The 26,096-nt window shown below is 35.9% G+C and overlaps 1 long non-coding RNA gene across 1 annotated transcript; it reads right to left on the reverse strand.

The window, feature by feature from the left end:
• Positions 1-1,337: 1,337 nt before the first annotated feature.
• On the reverse strand, positions 1,338-12,649 carry LOC122005630. The gene is made up of 2 exons (XR_006118444.1): positions 12,256-12,649; positions 1,338-1,590 (listed from the first exon to the last, which is right to left on the reverse strand). It is a non-coding gene; the product is annotated as an uncharacterized LOC122005630 (long non-coding RNA).
• Between the last annotated feature and the right edge of the window lie 13,447 nt (positions 12,650-26,096).

Raw genomic sequence — 26,096 nt, forward strand, 5'->3', positions numbered from 1 at the left:
TAAAATAGAGGGGAAAAAGTTCAATGCATGTAGAGGGGTAAAATTATAATTTGGTGTACCTCTCGAGAATAGGGGTGTCAATTCGGGTGGATCGGGTCGAGTTGGGTCGGGTTGAGTTTTTTTTTTTAATCCAACCCGAACCCGACCCGAACCCGAGTTCAACCCAAAACACCTCAACCCAAACCCGACCAACCCGAACCCGACCCATATAACCCGAAAATTCGATTCAAAACGATTTTTTTGAGCTATTTTCCCTATAATTCTTCACTTTTATCTCAATATTCCATCATTATCATACAAACATGATATTAATATACATAAAAACATCTAAATTTTTAAAATAAAATTTGATTTAACCCCAAAAAAATCCACAAAACCCTATATTTAAGTCAACCCGGGTCAACCCGAACCCAACCCGAGACTCTTTTACTCTCCAACCCTCCAATCCGAACCCGACCCGAACCCGAAAATGCCCAACCCGAACCCGATTTTTTTCGGGTCGACTCGGGTTGGGTCGTCGGGTCGGGTTCATTTTTGACACCCCTACTTGAGAATAATGAAATACTGGTAGGTCTTTTGGGAATTTTAAAACTTTATGTGTTCCCTTTGAGAGTTTGCCATTTTTTAAAAAAAATATTTCCATTTAACTATCTTTTGTAGCTAGTGGCGGATCTAGGGGGAGCGGGGGTGTGCTTGAACACCCCCTTACTCTTGGAAAATTCTACCAGTATGCTACAGTCCGAGAGGCAGAGAGAAGGAAGACAAGCTCTAGCTCCCTTCTTTGAACACCCTCTTCCTTTTTTGTTTGAATCCGCCACTGTTTGTAGCTCTAAAATGTTATAAAAGTTGGGCTCAACCTAATTGAATAATTTGTTAAAATGAGTGTTAATCCAAAAAAAAAAAAAAATCAATCAAATGGTACCATTGAATTTTAGACTTAAAATGATTATACAACATGAAATGACTAAAAAATATGAATTTTTGGATCATTTAAGAGCTCATTTGATTTAGATAATTTATTTTCTTAAGAATAAAAGATAGGAATAAAGTAAATATCACTATAAGAAAAAAGCTAAAACTATGTAACTAAAAAAACGTTGTTAAAAGCACTGTTGTTAAAAGTCTGCTCAAAGACAACGCTTAAAAAGCGTTGTTATTTTTTGTAAAGATAACACTTTTACAACGCTTAAAAAGTGGTCTTTTTTTTTTTGCAAAGACAATGTTTTTGCAATACTTAAAAAGCGTTATTTTTTTATTTACAAAATCATCGTATATTATATTTACACCATGAATTGCTTAATTAAACCATTATAAATAATATAAATTAAAATACTATAAAAGTACAACTAATCAAATTCCTTATTATTGAACCACAAATGTATCATACAATTTAAACAAAAAATATGTAGGTATAATCCATAAAATTTGGATCCATGTTAAGTCTAATAAAAGCAAACCCCCTACATACTAGACATACATATTAGTTCCAATATATCTTGCTTCTTGGATTGGAACTTTTCTTCTCAAAAATATATGAGTGCCCATCTTGGTAAAATAAAAACTCCACTTTCAATTTATTTTCACATTCATCTACAAGGAAGAAACATATTGCATTATAATTAAGATGAAACAACTTACATAATCAATATATTAAATTGTTACATTATAATTAAGATGAAGCAACTCATATAATTAATACATTAAACCCGACCAATGAATAAATTTAACAAAGATAATAAGCTAACAATAGATGCAACATCTATATATTAAACTTAAGACAATAAACAAGCTCATATAATTAATACACTAAACTTAATGAATAAATTCTACATCTATAAAAGGAAGTACTAAGATCCTTCACTGTCTTCGTACTGTAATGTGTATACATACTAACCAAGGCTCAATCCTTATAAAAAAAAATACATAATGAAGTACTAAGATCTCAACTTACCAAGAGTTTGATTTTGCATTTCTCTCCATCAATTGCTATTGTCTAACCAATACTCATTTGAATCCTTTTTTGTTGTAAAGGTAACAAAAGGATATATCACCAATACCAGCAACACTCAAATATAAGAAAAGTTCTAATAAAAGTATACTTGTGTATGTATATATATAGACACTAACTGCAAGCATTACTGATGAAATCTACAACAAATTGATAAAAAAGAAATTATCTGCAACAAATTAGTTAGACTACCAAATTGATTTCCAAATTTTGAAATGATCATATCAGGAAAGAGTAGTATATCATCAACAACACACACACAAATGAACTATCCAGCAATTCATTTCTAAATATGTAAAAATAAAGAGTTGGAAACTCCTGCTCGCATGAAGAGAAACTAAAACTTTTGAATTTTTAACAACATAAAGATAACTATTAGACAAAAGCTAAAAGATGACGTCTCTTATCGGTGCCCAATCTTTTGGCACTGGTAAAAAGATGAACTAGTATATATGAAAGTCAATGTGGAGACTGGAGAAGAGGACAATTGGAAATCCAAAATAAAATAATTTAATCATTCCTCTATCCTCAAAGCCCCTTGTACTTGCTAACAAATAATTTACAACATCCATGAGTATTTACTTGAACATATCTAACATCTAAATTTAAATCTTCAAGATTTGAGCATGGTTCAAATTCAATACCTTGGTCTCCATTTCTTCTAAACTAATTTATAACAGTTAGCAATATCAACAATTGTTGAGTGTCAACAAACTTAGAGAGAATATCATGCAAGGATATACAGAAGGCAGAATGGAAGCAAATATGCCTATTTAACTTTGTAAAGGGAAAAATGAAGTAAAGGTAAATAAGGTACCTCAAATTTGGTGCAACGATCTCTCATGTACATGATTCTCTCAAACGTTTGTAGGAACTTTTGAACCGCAAAAATCACTTTTTGCGTTACGGAAACCCCGAAGTTTTTGCCATGGATCCGTGCGAAGATAAAAATTAACATATACATAGTTTTCTCCTAGATCTGCACTAGATCTACATGGTAGAGATTATACCTTTGTAACGAAGCCCTTCGCTTATCCCGCTCGTCCAAAAGGCGTCGGATCTCGAAAAGTGTCAAGTGAACACTCCTCTACAAGTATCCACACGGACAAAAGGTGGAGAAAAACCACTTAGAGTGTGTTAGCACTCTTGGGTGGCTCGACAATGGAGGAGAGGGAGAGATGAGAAGAGAGGAGGAAGAAGATGATCTCTTGAATGAGCACTTGATTGCTTCACATCACCATTAAGTGGATGACCACCTTATGAGAGGTTATATACCTCCATGTAATACCAAGAGTCATGGCTCTTGGTCTCCCTCATGAGGTGGCACACAATTATGTGGCCATGATGATGTGGAACACCATCATTGGTCGGCCCCATGCCAAGTCACAATGATGTGGCATTGGTCAAGTCAAACTTGACCCTTCATCTTCCCTCTCAAGTTAAGTCAAACTTGGCCCATTTATCTCCCATGGTTGATCAAATCTAACCATTAATTCAAGTCAATTTGATTTAATGAATCTCTATTCATTGAATTAAATTGATACAATGAGTCATAATCTAAATTAGACTCATTCAACACATGAATCAAATTGAGTCCAACTCAATTAGTCTAATTTGGATTACTCTTAATCCAATTTAGTTCATCATATGAACCTAATCCTCTTGGTCCATCATATGAACCTAATCGCCATCTAATTGCCCTTTGTGTATGAACCTATAGGTTCTTGTAACATTGGCAATGCTCCTAAACTCATTTAGAAACATAAGTAAAGAACGGTATCTAGCAACACATCATTACTACCCAAGTTACAAGAATGTTGAGATCCAACATCACCTTTGTGACTATTAATTGTGACTCTCACAATATATGATAATGTCCTTCTATCCTAGACATCTAAATTAATCAACTGAGGCATAGACCGTGTCATCCTCTAATCAATTTATATCTCGAACTCCAAGTAGACTCACTCTAATCAAATGAGCTCAATATCTCATATTGACTCATTTGGGCATGGTCATGCACTTAGTGGTCTCACTCTATCAAGAATCATGATGTCACTCCCGTCATATAGGAGGGATAGATCTCATCTACATCACTCACATCCCTCCGCATAATTTGTTACATACCCAGTAATCGCTTTTATAGTCCACCCAGTTACGGGTGAGGTTTAACGAAGTCAAAGTATGTAACTCCTTATGTAGGGAACCATGGTGACTTCAGGTCCAAGGACTGATAGTCATACTAATAGTCACATGAGAAAGTATATGACACTCATATAACGATCCATGATACTTTCTCATGGTGGGTCATTCAGTATACATTCTTCAATGCATACTCATCTGTCAACTTGATATCTCTATGTCCATGACTTGTGAGATCAAGTCATCGAGTTGACCTACATGCTAGTCTCAACGCATTAACATTGTCCCTGAATGTTAATACTTGACTAGGAATGATTAAGAGTAGTGTTCTCTATATCATCTCACTATCAATTCAACCAATCGATTGATATAGATAAGAACCTTCTACTCAAGAACGCTATTACACTTAGTTATTTGGCACCAATACAAGTAAGTATAATAACTATAAAGAAATGTCTTTATAAGTATATAGGAATATGATACATCGAGTCCATATAACAATCATCATATGATTGGCTCTAGGGCTTTAACTAACAATCTCCCACTAGCACTAGTGTCAATCAGTGTAGGTTCTAAGGCCTAATGACCTAGAGTGACTATCATGCTTTCTTTGCGTCAAAGCCTTGGTCAAGGGACCAACAACGTTAGCCTCTGTGGGTACTCTGCAAATCTTCACATCTCCTCTATCGATGATCTCTCGAATGATATGGAAGCGTCGTAGTATGTGTTTGGTCCGCTGTGTGAGCGAGGTTCCTTAGCATGCGCAATTGCTCCATTGTTGTCACAATAGAGCTCTATAAGATCTGCTATGTTAGGAACTACCCCAAACTCAGTAATGAACTTGCGGATCCAAACTGCCTCCTTCACGCTCACGCAAAGAATATACTCGGCCTCTGTTGTAGAATCAGCAACTGTGACCTGCTTCAAACTCTTCCAGCACACAGCACCACTATTCAAGCAAAACACGAACTCAGACTGCGATCTATAATCATCCTGATCAGTTTGGAAGTTGGCATCACTGTAACCCTTTACAGCTAGCTCGTCATCGCCTCCAAATATCAAGAAATAGTTTTTAGTCCTTCTTAGGTACTTAAGAATATTCTTAACCGCTATCCAGTGACATTCACCTGGATCTGACTGGTATCTGCTCATCATGCTCAAAGCATACGAAACATCAGGACGAGTACATAACATGGCGTACATGATAGATCCTATGGCTGAAGCATAAGGGATCTTATCTATACGGTCTCTCTCCTCCCTAGAAGAGGGACTTTGAGTCTTAGAAAGACTCACACCATGTGACATCGGTAGAAATTCTTTCTTGGAATTCTACATGGCAAACCGTAGTAATATCTTGTCAATATATGTACTCTGACTTAGGCCAAGTAATCTCTTAGATCTATCTCTATACATTTTTATGCCTAGAATACAGACTGCTTCACCTAAGTCCTTCATTGAGAAACAATTCCCCAGTCAAGTCTTTACAGACTGCAACAAAGGGATGTTATTTCCAATGAGTAGTTTGTCATCCACATACAATACAAGGAAGACAACTGTATTCCCAACAGCCTTCTTGTAGACACAGGGCTCATCTTCATTCTTGATGAAATCAAACTGTTTGATCGCATCATCAAATCGAAGATTCCAGCTCCAAGAAGCTTGCTTTAGTCCATAAATGGAGTTATACAACTTGCATACTCTTCCAGTATGCTGTGGATCTACAAAACCCTCAGGTTGTGTCATGTACACATCCTCGAGCAAGTTTCCATTCAGAAACGCGGTTTTGACATCCATCTGTCAGATCTCATAATCGTGGTATGCTGCAATAGCAAGCATAATCTGAATGGACTTAAACATCGCTACTGGAGAAAAGGTTTCATCATAGTCAATACCATGAACTTGTTTGAAACCTTTAGCTACCAAACGACCCTTATAGGTTATAAGTCCATCCATGTCAGTCTTTCTCTTAAAGACCCACTTACACCCAATGGGTTTAACGCCTTCAGGTGGATTAATCAAAGTCCATACTTGGTTGGTGTACATGGATTCCATCTCAGATCTCATGGCCTCTAGCCATGACTCAGAATCTGGTCTCATCACAGCTTCCTGATAGGAGGTAGGCTCATTCTCAACGGGCATAACGTCATCATGGTCAGACATGAGAAATGAGTATCTCTCAGGCTGACGACGTACCTTATCAGACTTGAGAAGAGGTAGATCTACTTGAACTGGTTGTTGTTCCTCAACTCTTTGTGGAACAATCTCATCATCCACAACATTTTGTGGTTCCAGTTCAACTTCCATCAAGGCCTCAGTGCTATGGTCCTTATCTTGAATTTCTTCAAGATCGAACGTACTCCCACTAGTTTTTCTAGAAACAAAGTCCCTTTCTAGAAATACCCTAGTCTTAGCCACAAACACTTTGTGTTGACTGGGAATGTAGAAGTAATATCCCTTCGTTTCCTTGGGATATCCAATAAAATAGCACTTGTCGGATTTGGGTCCTAGTTTGGTCGAGACTTGACGTCTAACGTAAACCTCACAACCTCGAATTCTCATAAAAGACACCTGAACATCGCTCCCAATCCATATCCTATATAGTGTCTTTATCACAGCTTTGGATGGAACACGGTTAAGTGTGAAGGCTGCTGTGTCTAGAGTATATCCCCAAAAGGATATAGGAAGATCTGTGTGACTCATCATAGATCGTACCATATCTAATAGGGTACGATTCCTCCTTTCGGATACATCATTCCACTGTGGTGTTCCAGGAGGAGTGAGTTGGGATAGAATCTCACACTCAGCTAGATAGTCACGAAACTCATGGCTAAGATATTCACCACCTCGATCTGATCGAAGTATTTTAATACTCTTGCCTAGCTGGTTTTGTACTTCATTTTTGAATTCTTTGAACTCTTCAAAGGATTGTGACTTATGTGTCATCAGATACACATAATCATATCTACTGAAGTCATCAGTAAATGTAATGAAGTACCTATAACCACCTCTGGCAGTGACATTGAAAGGGCTACATACATCACTATGTATAAGTCCTAACAAGTCAGTTGCTCTTTCGCTGTGTCCACTAAAGGGAGTCTTGGTCATCTTGCCCAGTAGGCATGACTCACATGTCTCATATGATTCAAAATCAAATGAATCCAGCAAACCATCTTTATGGAGTTGGGATAAGCGATTATCATTTATATGACCTAAGCGACAATGCCAGAGATAGGTTCGGTTCAATTCATTTGACTTGAACCTTTTGGTATTTATATTATAGATGGGGTTCTCTAAGTCTAGAATGTAGAGTCCGTTTATCAGAGGTGCACTATAATATAACATATCATTTAAATAAACAGAACAATATTTGTTCTTTATTATAAATGAAAAGTCTTTCTTGTCTAAACAAGAAACTGAAATGATATTCTTTGTGAGAGCAGGCACATAACAACATTCATCTAATTCTAGTACAAGCCCCGAGGGTAGAGATAGATAGTAAGTTCCTACAGCAACAACAGTAACCCGTGCTCCATTGCCTACTTGTAGGTCCACCTCACCCTTCGTCAATGCCCTGCTATTTCTCAGCGCCTGCACATTAGTACAAATGTGAAAAACACATCCGATATCCAATACCCACAATGTAGAAATAAATAGATTGACTTCTATAACATATATACCTGAAGTAGAAGTCTCACTCCTCTTCTTCTTAAGATCTTCCAGATATACTTTGCAGTTCCTCTTCCTGTGCCCGGTCTGACCGCAGTGGAAGCGGGTAGCATCCTTGGCAACCCCTCCTTTAGGTTTCATTACCTTGCCTTTGCCCTTGGCTTGGAACTTTCCCATACCTTTAGGCTTGCCCTTGCCTTTATGTTTTTGCACCATCAAAATGGAGTCGGGCTTTACCTTCTTAAGGTTGAGCTCAGCAGGTCTTAACATGCTTAGCAGCTCAGGCAGTGGCTTGTCAATTTCGTTCATGTTGTAATTCATTACAAATCGAGTGTGTAGCTCTGGCGAAGGATTGCAAGATCAAGTTAGTGGCGAGTTCTTGGCCAGTGGAAATCTCGATCTTTTAGGTTTTCTATGTACCCAATCATCTTGAGCACATATGGACCTACGGGAGTCCCATCTTGCATCTTGCACTAAAACAGTGCCTTGGAGATCTCGAATCTCTCGTGCCTCGCTTGTCCTTGATATAGTTGACAAATATGTTCAACCATATCATAAACAGACATCAACTCGTGTTGCTTCTGAAGCTCAGAGTTCATGGTCGCTAGCATGAGACATGACACATCTAATGCATCATCTTGATGCTTCTTATAAGCATCTCGGTCAGCTCGCGTGGCAGTGGCAGGAGGTGCCTTGGGAATGGGCTGCTCCAGGACGTACAGTTTTCTTTCTTGTGTGAGAACGATTCTCAGATTCCTATACCAGTCTAGGAAATTAGCTCCATTGAGCTTGTCCTTGTCAAGGACAGAACGCAGGGAGAAGGTGTTCATGTTTGTCAACATGACAATCTACAACAGAAATAATGCAGAAAGTAAATATCATATTCCATTTATCATTTAATTAGGCCTTTAACTAAATGTGCTCTCACTGAATTATAGAGCTCTTGTAGAATCAAGTCATGGATGTGGTCAAACCACACTACTAGATTCATACTAATGGGATATAATTCACGCGGGACAAGATCCACATCATACTACGCCTTGAGTTAGCTTTAGCTAAATCGCCCAAGACTTAGTATAATCGGTAGATAACTAATTATCAATTACATCTCTATGCAACTCTTGTTTATAGGATCAAGATCCTCATTTTTACTAAAGCTTGAGTTAGCTTTGGCTAAATCACCCAAGATTTTGTATAAATGTGATTTTTATCCTATCTTCCAACCGTTGGAAAATGCTTATAGTTATACCCAATCAAATTGAGTTAACTAGTTATACTCAATCTAATTGAGTTTGTACTCACCCAAGCTTTGATAGGCGGGACCAAGATTGTCCCTCCGCACCCTACCAAGATAATATGCGTTGCTCTGCTTTGGCAGGTTCAACAACAACAAATGATCGAGGTAGTGATGGGTATCAAAACATGGTAAGCATTTCGAGTTGACTCGATTAAGATCTAATCTAATCGTTAATGTGTATCATATACGCATCAAGGCACTAATTACCCTACAATAGCATGCATCACATACACACAGAATATATCAATATTCAAAAATAATGTGACATGGTTATGGCCCTACTACGATCCTCTCTAGCCAAAGAAAAGATCGAATGGTCAACCTAGGGATAGCACCTTCTCTAAGGTCTTCATTTGACCACCTTGTGTTATCGGCTCCCTTCTTGTAACTCAATCTTCAATTGTACATTATAAAAGTGAAACTCGAGTTACATTCGAGTCTAAAACTATTTTACAACAGGAATATTAAAAGAAAGAGGGCACGACACACAGGTCGTGTAACAAAATACAACACGCACAACCAACTGAAGGCTCGCAGGTCGTATTATGAATTACAACACATAATTTTCAATCATATTGGGTCTTTTGGGCCATAACCATGAACACATCACACACATATTCAAAATATGCATTTTCATAAATTTTTATAAATTTACTACCATTCTAATAACCATTTATGAGCCGCAACTTCGCAGCGGTCTAGTTTGTTGATTTTTCGGCCAAGGTCAAGTAACAATTCCCCTTGCGGGGTTAGGGGCAGCACTCCTACTCACAAAATTAATTTTGTGAGTGTTACATAGACCTTACAGTACCTAAAATCATTTAGATCGCCGATTTGGTCGAGACCAACTCGTTTGCGAAATTTTTTCTTAGTGGTTGAAACCTCCAAGTGACTATACACTTGTTGTTTTGCGCCCAAGAGGAAAATACTCATAAAAATGTTGAAATTTAGTAAATCTACATAAATTTATAGATCTGCAAATATCCAATAAAATGCAAATAAAACTAGTATATGCTTCGCACGTGCTCTGATACCACTGTAGCAACTTTCGAGCCGCAAAAACCGCTTTTTGTATTGCGGAAATCCCGAAGTTCTTACCACGGATCCGTGCGAAGATAAAAATTAACATATACATAGTTTTCTCCTAGATCTACACTAGATCTACATGGTAGAGATTATACCTTTATAGCAAAGCCCTTCGCTTATCCCGCTCGTCCAAAAGGTATCGAATCTCGAAAAGTATAAAGTGAACACTCCTCTACAAGTATCCACACGGACAAAAGGTGGAGAAAAACCACTTAGAGTGTGCTAGCACTCTTGGGTGGCTCGGCAATGGAGGAGAGGGAGAGATGAGAAGAGAGGAGGAAGAAGATGATCTCTTGAATGAGCACTTGATTGCTTCACATCACCATTAAGTGGCAGACCACCTTATGAGAGGTTATATACCTCCATGTAATACCAAGAGTCATGGCTCTTGGTCTCCCTCATGAGGTGGCACACAATTATGTGGTCATGATGATGTGAAACACCATCATTGGTCGGCCCCATGCCAAGTCATAATGAGGTGGCATTTGGTCAAGTCAAACTTGACCCTTCATCTTCCCTCTCAAGTTAAGTCAAACTTGACCCATTTATCTCTCATGGTTGATCAAATCTAACCATTGATTCAAGTCAATTTGATTTAATAAATCTCTATTCATTGAATTAAATTGATTCAATGAGTCATAATCTAAATTAGACTCATTCAATACATGAATTAAATTGAGTTCAACTCAATTAGTCTAATTTGGATTACTCTTAATCAAATTTGGTTCATCATATGAACCTAATCCTCTTGGTCTATCATATGAACCTAATCTCCATCTAATTGCCCTTTGTGTGTGACCCTATAGGTTCTTGTAACGTGGGCAATGCTCCTAAACTCATTTAGAAACATAAGTAATAAGCGGTATCTAGCAACACATCATTACTACCCAATTTACAAGAATGTTGAGATCCAACATCACCTTTGTGACTACTAATTGTGACTCTCACAATATATGATAATTCCCTTCTATCCTAGACATCTAAATTGATCAACTGAGGCATAGACCGTGCCATCCTCTAATCAATTTATATCTCGAACTCCAAGTAGACTCACTCTAATCAAATGAGCTCAATATCTCATATTGACTCATTTGGGCATGGTCATGCACTTAGTTGTCTCACTCTATCAAGAATCATGATGTCACTCCCGTCATATAGGAGGGATAGATCTCATCTACATCACTCACATCTCTCCGCATAATTTGTTACATACCTAGTAATCGCCTTTATAGTCCACCCAGTTACGGGTGACGTTTGACGAAGCCAAAGTATGTAACTCCTTATGTAGGAAACCATGGTGACTTCAGGTCCAAGGACTGATAGTCATACTAATAGTCACATGAGAAAGTATATGACACTCATATAACGATCCATGATACTTTCTCATGGTGGGTCATTCAGTATACATTCTCCAATGCATGCTCATGTGTCAACTTGATATCTCTATATCCATGACTTGTGAGATCAAGTTATCGAGTTGACATACATGCTAGTCTTAGTGCATTAACATTGTCCCTAAATATTAATACTTGACTAGGAATGATTAAGAGTAGTGTTCTCTATATCATCTCACTATCGATTCAACCAATCGATTGATATAGATAAGAACCTTCTACTCAAGGACGCTATTACACTTAGTTATTTGGCACCAATACAAGTAAGTATAATAACCATAAAGAAATGTCTTAGCTTTATAAGTATATAGGAATATGATACATCGAGTCCATATAACAATCATCATATGATTGGCTCTAGGGCTCTAACTAACAACGTTGTCTTTCCTGAGCCGACGACGATGACTCGCTTTCCTCGCATGTGAGCGGTAGCACTGATGTCGTCCATGTCAAAGTACTCCATCGAGTGCATAGTCATTCCATCGAACACCTAAGCTACACCCCATCGCGAAAAATGGGGAAATTTGGGGCATTGCTTAACCTTCCGTTGCACACAATCAAGAAATCCACCCAATAGATCTAGGGATTTGATGAGATTGAAGTTTAATTGCTGAAATTGGAGACAGGTATGAGCATCAAGAGAATCAGTTTGGGGATCTTACCTCGGTGGAGGGATCACCCTTATAACTGCTCGGTGAGGTGCCATTCTCCCTTGGCGACGCCAGTCCAGAGGTCCTATGCGACGATCTCCTCTTCGAACGTCCCAACGAGGTCTATCAATACCACACTAGAGTGGAACTTGATACGGCGGAGTAGGTCGAAGTGGCATGCATAAGATTCGAGGTAGTTCATGACCTGGTCGTGGCAGGGGAAGATCTCAGTGACGTCTGGTCGTGGTGAGGTAGTTCATGACCTCGATGGAGGAGGCTTGGTCACGGGCAGCGCGGATGCAGGTTTTGCATGGAGTCTAGGTCTTGGACGGAGATGGAGGTTTTCACAGGGAAAGTTTTTGAGGAGGGTTTTCAGCGGAGATGGAGGTTTTTGTTGCCATCGCATGAGAGGGGTTCGGGAGATAAGTGGGTACTGAGTGAAATCTAGGACTTTTCTACTCCTTGATCCAACGGTTCATATCATCCCAAATTTAGATGAAAACTTAACAATAGATAACGCTTGTTAAAAATTATTGTCGTAGACACTAAAAAAATACTAATAGACAACACTTTTCAAAAAAACGTTATCTGTGACCTATAAAAATTATTAATAGACAATAGGTTTTAAAAAAGCGTTGTCTATTAGTAAAAAAATAAAGAGATAAACAACGCTTTTCACTAAAAGTATTGTAAAAAAAAAAAGACAACATTTTTTTAAAAAAATATTGTCTTTTAAATGTTGTTAAATCTCAATTTTTTTTTGTAGTGTATTTAAATGGACTTTAACTGAATTTATTACAAAAGATGAATGATATGATAAAAAATAAAAATAGTAAATTTATTCTAGTTTCTAAAAATAGAAATTTAAGGTAATTTATTTATATAAAATATTTGTGCTTGGGAAATTATGTTTAAATTAGTTTATTCCCGATAATTGTTATAAGGATACTCAATTCTGATTATACTAATAATATTATATTATAGCGTATATATTTTATCTCTCGTCAATATTATAATGAAACAGTTATATATTGTAATATATATATATATATATATATATATATATATATATATATATTATAACAGTGGCTGCAATTGTATAATAAAGTTATAATAATAAAATTAAAAATATTTTTAGAATAAAAATGAATTATAATAGAATGGAATGTATTTTAATAATAAATAAAAAAGAAGCGTCAGAATTTACCTTTTCATTTTTACCCAACTATATTTTCAAGATAACCTAGCAACTTTTTGCTTCCGTTGGTGGCCACTCATTAATTAATATTACAATTAGAATTCAGAAATAAATAAATAAATAAATACAATATTTTAACAAAAAAAATTAAATAATTTTATATAATAGTCTTTAAAAATAATATTATTTTATCAATAATATTTAGGTGTTCATCATCCACCATCAGAACGTAGATATCTTTCTCTATAATTCCTCTCTGATGTCCATCAACCTTGATACATTTAATATGACGGAGCCACATTATAGTGTACCAGGGCTTAACTCTGGGCAAACGACGTAGTTGATCATATTGAGAAGAAGGTCATAGTGACGGGAGAAAGAAGAGATCAGCTCGGTTATAAGATCAGCCTAGTTGGCTCTGTCTTGGGTTACATTAATGCTCTTACTCTTTTCGTCACCTCCTCTATCTCTATTGTCGCAGTGCCGCAAATTCGCAACGGGAAGTTGAGGACCGCTCGGGCATCATGGATGCGGAAGGCACGGTCGTATGCAAGTGCGGCCTCCGACTTACACCCCCAACCATAATCGCGCTCCCTTTCATCCCATATCCTATATCTCTGTCGCGTACTTTCCCCATGATTATTGCCTCACGCCCCATTAATCCTTTAAATTTATTTATTTTTATTAGTAAAATCAATGCTTGTTATTTTTTTTTACTCTTTTATAATTACATATTAAAAATTGAAGATATTAAAAATCAAGAAAAAATATTTTAATATTTTATTAACCTTTTTTTATATATTTCAATTTTTTATTAAATTTATAAAATTAAAAATAAATAAATTTAGAGGGTTATTATTAAAGTTTAAATAGTGTTTAAATTAATGTAATTTAGGAGGAAAAAGAAAATAAGAAAGAGAAGTTGAATGCATACAGAAAGAGAGAAAAAAAATCTTCATACAAGGGTAAAATTATAATTTGGTGGGCATTTTGGAAATAATGAAATATTGGTGTGCCTTTTGAAATTTCTGAAATTTCATATGCCCCATTCAGAATTTGCCCTTTTTTAAATAGTTCCATTTAACTATCTTTTGTAGCTCTAATATGTTACGACAGTTGGCCTCCAACCTAATTCAATAGTTTGTTAAAAAAGAGTGTTAATCTAAAAATAATAATAATTATTATTATTATTATTATTATTATTAATGGTACCATTGATTTTTAGACTTAAAATGATTATACATCATGAAATGAAATGACGGAAAAACATGAAATTTTGGATCATTTGAATGCCTCAATTGGTTTAGATAATTTGTTTCTTAAGAATAAAAGATAGGAATAAAGTAAATATTTAAATTGACTTTAACTGAATTTATTACAAAAGATGAATGATTTGATTAAAAAAATTAATTTATTCTATTTTATAAATATAGAAATTTAAGGTAACTTATTTATATAAAATATTTGTATTTGGGAAATTATTTTCAAATTAGTTTATTCTCGATAAAGGGCACTCAATTCTAATTAATAATATGAATATTTTATTTGGGAGGTGCGATCATGTCTTTTGGCACGACTCAATTCTAATTAATAATATGAATATTTTATTTGGGAGGTACGATCATATCTTTTGGCACGACCATGGCTTTACTCTGCTCTGCTTGCCTGACATGGCCATATGAAAATACACGGATAGAGTCTTTCTCTTCTCTAGACGAATGGCGCGGCCGTGTGAAAACACACGACCAAAGTCTTCCTCTTCTCTGGATGAATGGCACGGTCGTGCCTTTTGGCACGGTCCTATGTTGCTTGCTCATGGGAGAAGGGACATGGTCATGTAAAATAACACGGCCGAAACTCTGCTCTGCGTCTCTCCGAAGCACGTTTCACACCGTTTTCACTCCAAAAGTGCATCCTATTAACAAAAAACCAAACAAAAACAAATCTCCGACAAAGAGTGTAATTATGTTGAAAATATGACAAATAAGAGTAACAATACATTGAACAAATACAAGGAAAGCAAGTGAATATGCATTAAAACATGTATAAAAATAGATATGTTCTACGCACATCATATCCCCTAGACTTAAACTTTTAATCGTCGTCAAGCAAACTACCGCAATCTAGATACATGTGCTAATATATTGCATTATAATCTCTAGTAAATCAATCAAATTCTATCTACTAGTTTTATTGATGAGAAAAAATTGTAGAGTAATCTAAGAGTGGTCTAACCATGAGTTCTTGTACAAAATGTAATAAGTGACGTAAACTCTTCAAGTTTCAATCCCTAGTCCTAGTCAAGTCATCATCCCAAATGATTTCCTCATGTTCCCAACGATAGACATTTACCTGCCACATACTTGGTTTATATTTCTTAGTCTACCCAAGGTCTTAAAGACGTGCTCGACATCAAGAGAAACATAACATTTATTTCCCTAGTAACCTAACTCGATGTCAAATGGGTAACTTGTTAGTTTCCACTTGCGAAACTATTTTTTTATATCCCTTATTTTTTTTTTCTCAAAGTGATTGCTTGTGCAACACTTGAATATTTTTCCTCTTTGGTGCTTTAGATATAGCACTAATGACCATAGGGATATTTAGATTCTTTTCAAACAAGCTTATATGATATGAGCATCATCCTCTAACCAAAATGTAGTCTAAGAAATCACCAAGAAAACCTAAGTATTAGATACATAAGATGAATCATAACTATTTCAGAGTTATCTACTATTAAAGCTCGAGCAAAGTGAAAATAAGATTCTTAAGATCAAGCCAACACTCAAATCTATCTCATTACAATACAATGCTCACTTCATGCTACTAGTGATAGAGAAAAGAAGTTCACCAAAATAACTCAAATCTATCTCATTACAATACAATGTTCATTAAAATATGAGTTATTTTGGTCTTTGTAACACATTATGACTTGGAATTACATCAGATGGATGTAAAAACCGCTTTCCTTAATAGTATGTCTAACGAAGAAATCTATATGGTTCAACCAGGAGATTTCATTACTGAATGCCAAGAGGAAAAAGTATGTAGACTTAAAAAGTCTATTATACGTGGGCTAAAACAAACGTCAAGATAATGGAACATAAGATTTAATAAAATTATTTTATCTTATAGTTTCAAGATGATTAATGAGCATCATTGTGTTTTCCTGAAAAGAAAAAAAGAAAAGTAAGTTATTTTACCATTATATGTTGATGATATGCTAATAGTTGGAAATGTCATAGGGTATGTCAAGAGTGGTTATCGTCACAATTTGATATAGCTGATATAGGAGAAGCTGAGTACATCTTATGGGTGAAGATCATTAAAGATCGTTCTAAAAGACTTTTGGATCTGTCACAAAAGTCTTATATAAATAATATATTACATCATTTCAGCATGTCTAATTGCAATGTAGAACATATGCTTATTGTAAAAGATATTGCTTTAAGCAAGAGTATGAGTCCCAAAACTCCTAAGGAAATAGACAAGATGAATAAAAAATTATATGTCAGTATTATTGGTAGTTTGATGTACACTATATTGTGTACACATCTTGACATCAGCTATGTTGTTGGCTTAGCCAGTCGCTTCCAGTCAAACCCAGGACCAAGACACTAGAAGGTGGTAAAAAGGATATTCAAATATCTAAAGACGACAACAAATTATTGTATTTGTTTTCAAAGATTATTGTAAAATACCAAAAAAAAAAGGCTAATAACCATAAGGGAATTTTCTGAAATTTTTAGAAATTTTCTGGAAATTTTTCGGAGACCGTATGGTGTAGGTTACGGGGACAAATATTGGGCTCCGGGAAAGCATGTTTAAGCTACCCCATTTAAACGAGGAAAAGTTGAATTTTTCCTTTTTCTTTCCTTTTTCTTTTATTCTTTTCCTTCTCCCCCCACGTGCCTGAGCCCTAACCCGGTGCTTCCTCGCGCCGAGCCTCCTCTCACGTCGATCTCTACCCTAACCGCACACGGTGGTTTCTTCTTCCCGAGCGTACAAAACCCGTGCCCGATCACTTCTCGCCTCTTCTTCTTCTCCCGAACTTCTTCCCCTCTTCTGATTTGTGCATCGATGTCGACCGTCGTGCCCTCGTCGCCTTCTCCACACGACGGTGCCGACGCCCACAGAAGCCTCTCTCCTCTGCCCTAGGGCTCGAGCCACCGTCGACCAAGATTTCCCTCTGCCCTAACGCCGGCAGTTCAGTCCATCTTCTCTGCGAGCCGCTCCACCCGATTCCTCTTCAGTGTCGGAGTAGTTCTTCTCAACCGGTGATGCCCTCGTGAACCAGAAGCAATAGTGCCACTCTCCCTTCTTCCCCCTGTGTTTCCACCAGCTACCACAGCCAACGCCGACTTCACTGTGCATTGCCACCCCGTGCCCTAGATTGGGTCCACTTGATCGCCGACGCCAGCCAAGGTGTAGCCGACAGTTGCCACTTTTCCGGCTACAAGAAGGTAGGATGTGTAGTTGTCCTGTTATCCTTCCTGTTAACCCCTGCCACAGCTTGTCACTGGTTCAGCACGATCTGGATTTGTAGATCTGTAGATGCGGCGGGGAGGTGTCGGATCATCCTATTGCTGGTTCTTCCCCTGATCAGATTCTTGGCTTCTCTTTCTTTCAGTTGATTGGAGTCTCGGATAAGAGGTGTTGGGAATCAGTAAGGTATTCTTGGTAGCTGTCAGCAGAGGCTTATAAGGTTGTAAGCTTTGTATCTCGGCTGTATCTTAAGGTAAGAATGTTGTACAGTGAAGTGAAGAATAAATTGTACTAGAATTGATTTAGGTTCGGATTATTAATCTAATGGGTTGATTAGGGATTAGGTAACTAACCCTAATTAACCGTTGGATTTAATTTAGGTAGGTTGAGGTTTATAGTTTAGGGTTTTTCCCTAAATTGTTCTTAAGGATTTTTATTTAGCTATTCGTTTGAGTTATAGCTAAATAAAAATGTATATATATTGGTGACACAGGACTTTGACGCGAGACGAGTATCTCGACGTCGGATTTGGACCGGATTGGACCTTTCTATTGGAGGCGGGTACTTTGACTTATCTTTTTAGATATGTCATTTAATATGCATAGTAATTTTTAACAAGTAGTAATAATTATGTTCCTTATCTGCATCAGTTTGTCACTACCGGATACTTGTTACATGCTTGTTTTTCTTACTTGTTATGCATTCCATGTTAGTACCCACCTGATTTTATATGCTTATAGAAGTAGTGACATAACCATGCCTTATTATGTGCAGGACCTAGTTTTTATACCTTATCTGACCTTTGTATTATATTCGGTACATATTTTATGGAGGTAGATATGGTCAGGATTTGTATGCTTAGTGTCATGCACCATCTCGCATGATTACATGCTGTGTGATAGTCGGCTCCATTATTGTTGAGCACATCGCCAGTTACATGGATCGTCACACACAACCACTCATGGGCTAATGGTTTTTATCAGACAAGGTGTGTTGCAGCAGGTTGCTCTGTCAAGGGCTCCGTTGGTCCACTCATGGGTAGTGTGATGCAGCGTAGTAGCAGGATCGGGATCCCTCCTCTGGACTGGCTCAGGGAGATGAGAGCATTGTGCTCCCCCACTTATGATTTGGGGGTAAGGAGGATAGATGTACTCCGACAGCATGTCGTCCACTCGGTTACTTAGGAGCAGTGATGGCAGAGTGTACGGTTGTCACAGCTTTATCCACTCGGTCTCATCATCGTGTGTGAGACGGTTGACTGGCAGTAGAGGTGACTAGGACATGTCATTGGCATCGTACGCATTGATGCATTTATTGCTTATGTTTGCTGCACTTATATGCTGCATATTTGGTGGATGCATATGTTTGACAATGTATACAGGATTTCTATACCTCTCGATCTATTATCCATATTTACCATGTCCTGGTTAGTATAGATACTCTTTATTCCTTTCAATGTGCATTTATGATTCCTATATCAGGAAACTGTACGCATAATTATTGTTATTGGTTATTTCTTACTATGTATGTCAGTAGTTACCCGCTGAGTAGTTGACTCATCCCGTTGTTATCACTATTTTCAGGTTGATGTTGTCAGGAGAGTTCCAATCGCTAGTCCCCCTGCAGATCGCGAGGATATTTATTTGGTCATTTGGTTTTTCTTATGATGCTATATAGACTACGTTTTAGACTTGTACTAGTTTTGTTCTATGGATTACTGTATGGTCTTTTATTTGTCGATGGGTTTTCTTTTTATATTTATTTGGATATGTTGTGCTACATGCCTGCCTGGACGGCAGAAGAGGTGAGTTGATTTTATTTGCGTCGTTATGATTTGTGTTTTATGGGTGTAGTTGAGTAGGATATAAGTTTTGAGTTTTATGGGTGTAGTCGAGTAGGATTTTTTGAGATGGTTTTCCTTATCGATGCATTAGTTTAGTCTACTATTAAACTGCGTGGTATGTTATCATATATATATTGTTCCGGCCATGTTGGCCGAGTATGAGTATGTTGTAGGAAGTTTCAGATTGTCACCCGTACAGGGGAGATACTGCTGAAATTTCTTCTGGCAGGGACTCCCCCGCGGCGTGACAATTATATATGAGTTTGAAAGGTTATTCAAATGTAAATTGGGTTGAAGACCTGGATGATAGAAAATCTACATCAGGCTATGCGTTCTTGTTGAATGATAGCGTCATCTCATAGAACAACAAGAAACATGCTTGTATAACTTTGTCAATTATGGAAGCTGAATATGTGGCATATTCAACGGTTGTGCAAGAAAAAGTCTTACTAAGAAGGTTCCTGAAACATCTAAAGGTTGCTAAGAATAGTGGGAGTCCAATAACTTTCTACTGTGACAGTCAAGCTTAGGGGTGTAAATGAGTCAAGCCGCTCGTGAGCTATTCGAAACTCGATTCGATAAAAGCTCGTTTGAGCTCGTTTAATGAGGCTCGTTAAGATAAACAAACCAAACTCAAGCTTCACAATATTCGGCTCATTAGCTCGCGAACATGTTCGTTAAACTCATAAATCAACTTTTAAATAAAAATAATAATAGTTTTGATATTGAATTTATAAATTTTACACTCTACTATGAAAAACATAGACAAATATATTAAATTTATTTATTAGAATAAAATTATAAATTTTAACAAGAATATTATAATTTTTTTAAAATATATAATTTAGTTTTTAATGAATATTTAAATTTATAATTTATATTTATTAAGCTCGTTTAGGCTCGATAAAAGTTCGAATAAGCTTGTGAGCCATGAATATATTCGTTAAATAAAGCTCGAGCTCGGTTCGATTATAAACGAGTCAAACTCATGTTGGTTGCTACTCGGAAAACCTATAGGTTCCATTGTACAAAAATTTTGTACAAAGGTCTGAACCTTTTCCTAGCTACCATGTGTTCTTTTAAATTAAATTTTGGATCGCCTGCGGAACTTAACACGTTTGATCCAAAACTTAATCTATTTGTTCTTTTAGATTTTGACTTGGATCTCCTGCGGAACTTAACACGTTCGACCCAAGTCACCTTAAGTTATTAATTCCATTAAATATTAATTTCCATAATTGGTTTCCAGTACTGACGTGGTGAGGCACATGGCCTTCTTGGATATGGGAGCAACCACCACCGACTAGACAAAACCTTTTATAGAAAACTAATATTTAATTTCCTAAAATAACTTTAGGTTAACCGAAAAGAACAATCAAATCACAAGGAAAAATAAAACAAAAGAACACAACATCGAATATCATATTCGAAATACTATAATCGTAAGCCTCTTGTATTTGGTATTATTTCCAAAAATAACTAGTATGATGCGGAAAGAAAAATTACTAGTTATACCTTTTAGAAAAAAAAACTCTTGATCTTCTACCGTATTCCTCTTCTAACCTCGGACGTTGTGTGGGCAACGATCTTCCGAGATTAGAAACCACCAACCACCTTCTTCTCCTCCTAGCTAGGTTCGGCCACAAAAAAACTTTACCAAGGATGAAGAACAAAACATCAACCAAACTCCAAGAGATGCAAGCTTTCTCTCCTTCTTCTTCTTCTTCTCCAAGTAGTATCCGGCCACCGCAAGAGCTCCAAGGGGAGAGAGAGGTTCGGCCACCACAAGAGGAAGAGAGGGAGAGGATGATGATGATGGTCGGCCACACCAAGGAACAAAAGAGGGAGAGAAATAATAGAGGTTGTATCTCATGAAGGCACCCTCACCCCTTCTTTTATATTCCTTGGCCTAGGCAAATTAGGAAATTTAATTACAATAAAATTTCCTTAATTTCCTTGACATAATTTAATTGATAAAAATAAAATAAAATTTCCCCAATTAAATTCTAATGGTCGGCCACATCATGAAATCAAATTAGACAAGTTTCAATCAACAATTAAAACTTCCTAATTTGTTTCCGGAAATTTTAAAATTAAAATTTCTCTTCAAAATCTTTTCATGGTTGATAAAATTTTTTTTTCATAATTTTAATTTTACAATATGTGAATAATTTTTAAAGAGAAAATAAAATATCTCACCAATCTACAAATAAGGAAAGAGATCTAATCTCTTTCGTTTAATTCTTTTGTAGATCCTTTTAAAGAGAGATATTTTAATTTAATTTCTCTTTAATAAATTATGTCTTTGACATAATAAAAAATAAAATTAAGAGTTCTTTTTAAATAATTTGGGCCAGCCCCCTCTAGCTTGGGTTCAAGCTAGGGCCGCCAACCCCAATTCATGCTTAGCCCGGCCCTAGTTTGGTTCCCGAGCTAGCATGGCCGGCCCCCTTAGCATGGTATAGAAGGTGGGTATAGGTGGGCATAGTGCTCTATAAATAAGAGGTTATGATAGGGTGCGAGAGGAGGAATTGGTTTTGGTCTCCCGATAAAATTAAGCATCTCGTGTTCGCCCCGAACACACAACTTAATTTTATCAATAATAATTCATTCCACTAGAGAACTATTATTGAAATACCGCACCAATCCCAAATTATATTTTTGGGCTCCTTCTTATTATGAGTGTGTTAGTCTCCCTGTGTTTAAGATATCGAATGTCCACTAATTAAGTGAGTTACTGACAACTCATTTAATTAATATCTTAGTCCAGTAGTACCACTCAACCTTATCGTCATGTCGGACTAAGTCCACCTGCAGGGTTTAACATGACAATCCTTATGAGCTCCTCTTGGGGACATTATCAACCTAGTATCTCTAGGACACAGTTTCCTTCTATAATCAACAACACACACTATAAGTGATATCATTTCCCAACTTATCGGGTTTATTGATTCATCGAACTAAATCTCACCCATTGATAAATTAAAGAAATAAATATCAAATATATGTGCTTGTTATTATATTAGGATTAAGAGCACACACTTCCATAATAACCGAGGTCTTTGTTTCTTTATAAAGTCAGTATAAAAGAAACGACCTCAAATGGTCCTACTCAATACACTCTAAGTGTACTAGTGTAATTATACAGTCAAGATAAACTGATACCTAATTACACTACGACCTTCTAATGGTTTGTTCCTTTCCATTTTGGTCGTGAGCTACTGTTTATAATTTATAAGGTACTGATAACATCATCTTCTGCATGTGGCACCACATACTATGTTATCTACAATATAAATTAATTGAACAACTACAACTAAATGTAGACAATTTGACCAAATATGATTCTTTATTCATAATGAATGTTTACAAAGCTTAGGCTTTCAGTATACACTCCAACAACTTAAACATCCAAGAGTTCGGCTCGGCTCGATTACACCCCTAATCGAGCTAAAGTAGCTTTCTCGAAGGATCCCAAATATCACAATAAAGGTAAGCATATAGCTATAAAATATAACTATGTGAGGGATGTTATGGCTAAAAGGAAAGTAATTCTTGAGTATGTCCCTACACATGCTATGTTTGCAGATCTTTTTACTAAGTTATTGACTTAAGAGTCATCATTTCAAGGATATGTGAAGTCTTTGAGACTTCGTAAAATGTAACACTTTGTAAAGACAATTGGATATATAAAATGTAATGAACTACTCAGTGTAAATATCTTTGTTACATTTGGATAAAAGTCTTGGTAAGCATGTGGCAGGTTGAGATTGGTCCACTCACGTAAACAATCGTCTCTATTTGTTAAGTATAAATAGAAGTGAGACAGTTAGAGGCATACTCATAAATTAAAGTCGTCTTGATAATTGTGTCAAGATGAAATCATTTATGAATTAATAATGATTGAAGTAAATGTATCTACCATTTACTAAACCTATTGGAAGCTAAATTTAAATTCATGAGTTGAATTCAGGATTAGCCATTAGGTATGTCTAGATCAAAATCTATAGGATGTTAAATTTGAGAACAGCATGCACTCTTTTTAGTAAAGAATATCATTGTAGCATGTGATTCATACTACATATGTTACTGCGACAATAAAGGTAGTAGAAGAATGGATCCGTGCTTTTTTACTTTGTGAGACCCTTGAGATTTAAGTTAATCTCAGTTTTAACCTAAGTGACTATTTAGCTGTTTACTTCAAGGTCTAATCAATGACTGCTACTTTAGCATGTATCCTATGGCTATGGATGATTCGGTGTATGGAACATAACTAGGAAAGCAACTGATTAGAATGAATAGATTCAAGCTAAAAAGATTAAGATATATTTATATCTTTAACATTTATTCGCTGATGAACCAGTTATATTTTTTGTTCAGTATATAAAATATGATTGTAAATAATTGTATTATTTGAAGATATGGAACTTGCTCTCGACATAATTATTACTATGAGGGACTAGAGATCTTCATACTAATGTATATAATTTAATCTGGAATAAAGATAAGATATGAATGTCTTTGATTCATTTGGTAGAGTGGCAAAGTAAAGTGTAACAATTTGATTAGCATTGATCGCTCTAAGTGACTATGTAAGATATAATAATCTTCTTAACATCAATCATTCGGTATACTTGTTATCACATTAACTATTTTCCCTAATATATAAAATAAATGTTCTTGTATAATTTTTGTAACTTGATTCTTATATTGTCTTTATGATTTAATTCTTATTTAATTTTTTGATTAATTAGTCTTGATAATTTGACTTGCGAATGGAAGATGCAGAGGCGGATTTACAAGGGGGCTTGGGGGGGCCACGGCCCCCCCCCCCCCTCGCAATCTCCATGTAAATCCTTCCTATATATACATGGTTGTATTATATATACTAGGATATATATATATAGTATTAATTAGAATGGTGAAGGAGTACAAGATGATGAAATTAATCTTCCTTTTGAATATATTTTAATATAATTGACGAATGATATACTTATTAAATATGCTATATAATTTAAGAGAAAAATATTTCTTTTGGGAGTTTTTTAATTTACCTAATAAGAATTATATTGAAAAAAAAAATTAAATTTAACAAAAGGAAACTACAAATCATTAATTATATACAAATATTATTAGTAATAATATTATTAGTTTATTACTGTATAGAAATCTTTTCTAATTTATGATATAGGCATTTTCTTTCCTATGGCTAGACATCTTGATCTTTTCCAATTCACTCCAAAATCATTGTTGTTGCTTTCATTGTCAATTGTAACATCGTTGATCGTCAGAATTCAAAATTGATTACATATTTAGAAAGTCCGCAATCTAAATTTTCTATTGGTAGTTTGATATCAAAATCTTGAAGTAATATCACAACTTGAGAAGGGTCGTTGGCCCTTGTTTGTGTCAGAACTACATTTGAGCTTGTTCGCTATTGTTATCTTGTCAACCACGGTAACCTAGGACGGTGATTTCTAGGTAAATTTTGATTTCGATTTCAGTCGTAAATTGAGAATTCGGAGGTTGTTCAAGGGTGTACAAATTTCTGACGATAATTATTTTTGTCACTTATCATGCGGCCCCCCCCCCAATTTAAAATTCTGGATCCGCCCCTGGGAAGATGTAGGTAGTGGATAACGTGTGCAGTGGCAGCACACGTTATCGTGGGAGTGGGCGTGTGCAATTGTCGCACACGTTGCCCCACTCTTTCCCTGTCCTCTTTTTTTTTATAAGCAATATGAAGAGAACAGTGTAGGAATTGGTTCGTCCAAGTACAAGAGAGAATATAAGAGAGGAAGGCTCAAATTCTCTTCGAAGGAAGAACATCCAAGAACAAGAATTTGATTTGTAAAATTTGGAGGGCTTTTTTTTCATAATCACTCTATTGACATCAAATAAGAAAAGAAGATCAATTCTGAATTTTTGTTTCTTGAACGAATGATGTATAACATACATTTCAATTAACATATATAATATTATGAAATGTGTTATCTTTAACTGGATTAGTCGTTGCAAGAAAAGAATAGTTAGTTTAGTAACCCCATTTAATATTAAAGAATAATTTAAATTACCGTTGATTGATTAATTAAAATTATTTTAAAATAAATAATTAATAATAAATGCTGTCTGAAAATTTAAAATTAACCCATTTAATATACATGCATACATATAGAGAGAGATAATTGATATGTTAAGTGACGCTATGTACGTGACCATAAGCGGCATCCAACGTAGGTGATCTGACGTAGCTAAAATTCTTTTTTTTTTTAATCTCAATTTCATCTGCATGCAATAATTTTTCTTTCTTTCCTCTTAAATTAAAAT

This window comes from Zingiber officinale, chromosome 7B (assembly GCF_018446385.1).
Source record: "Zingiber officinale cultivar Zhangliang chromosome 7B, Zo_v1.1, whole genome shotgun sequence".
Lineage (NCBI taxonomy): Eukaryota > Viridiplantae > Streptophyta > Magnoliopsida > Zingiberales > Zingiberaceae > Zingiber > Zingiber officinale.